The sequence below is a fragment of the Rutidosis leptorrhynchoides genome, chromosome 8 (genome assembly GCF_046630445.1).
Source record: "Rutidosis leptorrhynchoides isolate AG116_Rl617_1_P2 chromosome 8, CSIRO_AGI_Rlap_v1, whole genome shotgun sequence".
Taxonomy (NCBI): Eukaryota; Viridiplantae; Streptophyta; class Magnoliopsida; order Asterales; family Asteraceae; genus Rutidosis; species Rutidosis leptorrhynchoides.
In genome coordinates this window covers 103,326,277-103,332,156 of record NC_092340.1, presented here as the reverse complement: position 1 = coordinate 103,332,156, position 5,880 = coordinate 103,326,277, and the positions used below count along the sequence as shown (strand labels likewise).

The following is a 5,880-nucleotide window of genomic DNA, read 5'->3' as shown; positions in this document are numbered from 1 at the left end:
ATTATTATTAACTTAAAATTATAATTATAAAATATAAATATAAATATAAACTGTGATAGATAGATAGAATTGGGTACGTAAAGAGTGCAGACTGCTCGAGCTTTTATAGGCCTTTTCTGATTTCGGCTGCTCCGCTATCGCTTAGATTTTACCCTTTACAGCTCCGCTATCGCGGAGTTTCGCAGATCCAGCTCACCATTTTTGGATTTTTATTTGTCGAAATATTTATTAAATATATATAATATATAAATAATTTATATAATTATTTATATATTATATTTTATTCTTGTGCATAGTTGACTCATAATTTTTGGTCCATTGCGTCGGGCGTTGATAGTTGGCTCAAGTCCCAGTTCCGGATTTTCGAACGTGCTTTCATAAAATATAATATCTTGTACTTTTCATTTCACAACTTGTACTCTTGTCATTTTTAGACGTTTCTCATCAATAAATTGAACCACTTGGATTGTATCTTGTACATTTGAGCTTTTTGGACGGTTTTGTCTTCGAATCTTCGTTTTCGCCTTTTGTCTTCACACTTATTTAATATAAATGGATATTACTTGAAAATAGAACAATTACAACTGAAAACTTTACATATTGGAAGGATATTGCTACTAAATATATGTTCATTTGGAGCACTATCAAATATCCCCACACTTGAACGTTGCTTGTCCTCAAGCAATACATAACTTGAAATTAAATCACACGAATCACTTCTTTATTCTTCACACTTTATACATCAGTGATTTAGATACGGCGGTATAGACAATGATAGTAACATTGTGGTTTACAGTCCCACATGACTATGAAAATTTAGATCCTTTAAGGAAATTGGATCTTTATGAAAACATTTGATCTTTTGAAAATTCAAACTAGATTTTACCCTAGACAAGTTTTCCAGAATAACCCTTCACCGGCGTTTGCAAATTGTTTTTGTGGGTTGTGTGGGTTTCAGATTTGAAAATTTTAGCTCAACACTTGCGGTTTTGTGTTACCCACTTGCTAACATTGTATTAGAAAAGCAACACGTCCAGTTTACTTGTCCCATATATTACCTTTCGGCAAACTACCGTCCGGTTGTAAAGGAAAGCGTTGAATAAGCAACTATTAAGGCAATGTCCCGTGACATGCATTTGATTATCGTCTATATCGTGTCGGATGCTAGTACTATCCTTTGTAAGAGCAATAGTAAAGATCATCCTATAATTTTTTTGGTCTGGCACAAGGTCCTGTCTTCGACCATGCTATGCAACCACCGTTCTTACGGTTGACACCCGATTTGGTTCAGGTGACCTAATGAATTCCAGGTGAATTCTCAGGATTTTACGTTCAATGGTAATGAACGTATTGAAAATAGGTTTTAAGAAAACAAATTGGTTTTTATTTTTGATCAAAATATTTTCTCGTTCAAGCTCGAGTTTAGATATCATCGAATTCCATGAGTTTGTAATTCTCAATCTTTAAGGTCAATCTCAAGGATTGAGTAATATCAGGCTTAAAAGCTGATTTTTAGTCTTTTAGGAGATTATCCTTTCTGGGGGTCTGATTCATTAGTCTTATCAAGCTAATTTGCACGGCGCCCTCCCCATTTTACGAGACATATCCTCTCATGGTTAGGATAAGTCTGACCACTTGGCGACCCTGTTTGATGCTGAGGTCCGTGGATTTTCTGCTGATTTTAGAGATGACTTTTCTAGATTTTTCGTCAACCTACAGCTGGTCTGGACGACAACTTCTTGACCTAAATCAAGAAGCGCGTGTCTTTTTCGGAAGACTTTACTTCCTTTTAATGATGGAATTGATTCATCGTGTAGATCCATCTTTCATTCAAATATATTACAGTAAATCGAGTAAAACTGATTAGTATCTTCCAAAACAAAAGTACCTGCAATAATCTTGTACAAAAATATGTGATATATGTTTTAAAGAACTTGGTGAATTCTTCCCACACTTAGCTTTTATTTATTCTTTTATTTGCCTTTTTATTCTCCTTTATTCCATTTTAAATGAATTCTAGCGTTTTAGGTTGTTTCTCAATTTATGTCCTTTCCAAGGTAACAATAATTTTGGTATTAACACCTAGTTTTATCGTTCATAAATATGTATAAACATGATTTTGAATTCATTTAGTTGAAAATTTTTCAAATTTTCACAAAATTTGGCAATTAAACCAAGTGTAAACCCGAGAGAATTTATAACCCTTCCCCACACTTGAGATCTTGCAATGCCCTCATTTGCAAGAAATCAGTAAAAATTTAAATTCATGAGGGTGATTAGTGTAGAAAAATGATTAAAATTACCGAGTTTGCAAGCATATTGTTGTTATTTCACATTTGATATTTTGTGTCTTGTCGTCAAAATTAGTAGCTTTTGCTGAACTTAATGACAGTCTTTGAAAGTGCGTTGTTTTACCCTGTTTTGTACATAACATAAAATACAAACATATATATATATATATATATATATATATATATATATATATATATATATATATATATATATATATATATATATATATATATATATATATATATATATATATATATATATATATATATATATATTGAAGTTTGGTATATATCCTCACTTTCAAAATTTTATAAAATCTAATATTTTTTTTTCATACTTTAAATCAATAAAATTAAAAATAATGATAACAAAATTTGTCGCCCCATCCTTGGGTAAAGCAAATTCGGTTCAACGACCTAATCTTCAACTCACGACGAATTTTAGAAATCATTTTTTAAACTTAATTAAATAAAGTAAATTTTATTTTTAAAAATTCACACAAAACTTAAAAAAAAACATATTAATTTCATACAAAACCTATAAAACAAAAAAAATTCAGAATGGGGGAGAAAACAAGTTCTTTAGTGTCTGCTAGTGGAAAAGACCAATCGGATTCCATTCTCGGAACTACACGAAAACAGAACAACTAACTCTAGACAACATTTTCTTTTTAAAACATTTGAATCTCCCCACACTTAGGTAGCTGTGGTGTCGAAATTGTGATTAACTTCATCGTCAATTTCTCTTGGACCATAATCAACTTGTATATCTGTGACTTTAGCTTTAAGCCAGTGACCACCTTCTTCCGTAATATCCACAAATTCAACTAGTTTTGCCTTTTCTTTAGGCGATAGATTGGATACTAACCGGTTACATAACTTAAAGTTCCCCTTAATTCTAGCATCGTAAACCCGTTTAATAAGTTTCTTCATTGAACTATTAATAACGGGATCGTTTAATTTCGTATCAACAAAGGGGTTCTTTGTTATCGGGTCATCATTAGGTGTTACTTCATTTTCCCCACACTTAGGCGTTTTATTATTGTTGAGCACTACCGTTGGAGTTGGTAAAACAACATGCTTCTTACCAATCATTTTTGCTGGTTCAACGGTTTTGGTTGGTGGAGATTTAGACTTTCGAATCATAAAGGTGATCAATTTCTCATCATTACTAAGTGTCATTCTACCCTTTCTTACATAAAATAACGCCCCAGTGGACGCTAAGAATGGTCGACCTAAAATTAGAGGAATGTTTGGGTCCTCTTCTATGTCAATGACAATGAATTCGACTAGAAAGGTTAAATTACCTACTTGAATGGGTAGATTGTCAGTAATTCCAACTGGGTGCTTAATGGTTTGATCAAGGAGTCGAACACTCATATCCATTGGACTTAACTCACCTACTCCTAATCTCTTATATAATGAAAGAGGCATAACACTCACACTTGCACCTAAATCTGCTAGTGCATCATACATGACACAGTCACTAAGTAGACAAGGAACAATAAATTCACCCGGATCACCCACTTTGGGTAGAGGTTTCGGTGGAACTGTCTTCACTGGGTTTACTTCTACTGTTTTTGTTTCTTGCACTTTCTTATTCTTCTTCTTCTTCTTTCCAGAGGTATCACAAACTTTATTACCTATCACTTGCTCATACTCAACTCCTTTTCTTGGAAACGGGATGGGTGGTCTGTATGGTGCCACCACTGGCTTTACATACTCAGGTGGTGGTGGTGGTGTAACTTCTTCATTGTTACTCACATCTAAAACCTTCCCATCTTCTGGTGCTGGTTTTTCAGAATTCGTTGAAACCATGTTAACATTTTCATTCTGAGGATTTACTTCAGTATTACTCGGTAGCTTTCCTTGTTCCCTTTCACTCATCAATCTAACAAGAGTACCTACTTGTTTTTCTAGATTCAAAATGGAAGCTTGTTGAGTTCTAAATGACTGATCAAACCTCTCGTTCATTTGGGTTTGAGTTTCAATAAATTGTGTTTGAGATTCAACTAGCTTAAATACCACTTCTTTCAGATTTGACTTTTTCTCTTCGGTTTGTTGTGGTGGTTTATACAAGCCAGGTCTTTGTTGATTGAAAGTGTTGTTTTGGGTTGGTTGATTATTCAGACCTTGTTGGTTATACGAGTTATTGTCGGGTCCTTTTGGATTGTAAAGAATGTTTTGATTTCGATTGAAGTTTAGCCTTGGCGGTTGATAATTATTTTGATAATTATTTCCCGGCCTTTGGTTCATGTAGGAAACATTCTCACGTTGTTCCATCGTTTGCTCAACATTACAATCTTTCGTTAAGTGTGGTCCACCGCATTGCTCACAACTAATTCATATTGCGTGAATATCTTTAGTCATCTTTTCCATTTGTCTTTCGAAAGCATCTATTTTTGCGGAAACAGAATCAAAGTTATGGCTAGAATCGGCTCTAGCCGCTTTAGATGAATGAAAAGTATCTTTTTCCTGATGCCACACATGAGAGTGGGATGCTGTGTTATCAATAATCTTGTGAACTTCGGTTGCGGTTTTCTTCATAATGGAACCACCAGCTGCTATGTCGATGTCTTTTCGTGTGGCGATGTCGACACCTTTATAGACAATTTGCACTATTTGAAAAGTATCTAAACCATGTTGAGGACATCCTCTCAACATCCTTCCGAATCTTGTCCACGCCTCATATAACGTTTCATTTGGCTTTTGCACGAACGTGGCAATTTCTCCTTGAAGTCTCACGGCTTTAGATGCCGGAAAGAATCTTTGAAGAAATTTCTCAACTAAAACATCCCATGTATCAATCGCTCCTTCAGGTAACGATTCTAACAAATCTTTGGCTTCTCCTTTTAAAGTCCATGGGAACAACATTAGATAAATAGTTTCATCCTCAACTTCTTGAATTTTAAATAGATTACAAATCCTATTAAAAGTTCAAAGATGTTCGTTTGGATCTTCTTTTATTGTACCACCAAATTGGCGCTGATTGGTGATCATGTGTAGGATTTATCCTTTGATTTCAAAATCTGATGCTCTAACATCTGGCTGAATAATGGCATGACCTTGGCCCGTGCGTATGGCTCTCATTCGGTCTTCCATACTTTGAGGTTCCGTTATTTCCATTTTTGAATTTGTTGAATCCGAATCACTAGAGGATTCTGATTTAATGGTTTCTTCCTCGACAATCTCAGATTGTATGATTTGTGGTTCAGGAGGAATGATTAGTGGATCAGGATCTATGAATTGTCCCTCCGGATTCTCAATTGTGAGATTTGGTTCAAAAATTGGATTATTGGAAATTTGAGTTGGAGTACTTGGTCGACTAGATGACGATTCTAAAGAAAAATCAACGGCGAAAATATTGGCTAGATGTCTTGATCGAGTTACAGGTGGTGAACGTACGAAAAGTGGTGAACGTTTTGCTCGGTGCATTCACTGAATATCCTATTAGTTATAAATATAAAAATTATATAAGTTATTAAATTAATAGACTTTTCTGATTTTGCCCACGTTTCAAATTGCCAATAGATGCAGCAGGTAGCCAGGACCCTTTAAATCGGAAGCCCACAACTCGCCACTAACAAAT

The 5,880-nt window shown here is 34.5% G+C and overlaps 1 non-coding gene across 1 annotated transcript; it reads left to right on the top strand.

Annotated features, from left to right (window-relative positions):
* The first annotated feature begins 4,926 nt into the window (after nucleotides 1-4,926).
* On the top strand, nucleotides 4,927-5,033 carry LOC139865354 (small nucleolar RNA R71). The gene has a single exon (XR_011764879.1). It is a non-coding gene; the product is annotated as a small nucleolar RNA R71 (small nucleolar RNA).
* The last annotated feature ends 847 nt before the right edge of the window (nucleotides 5,034-5,880 follow it).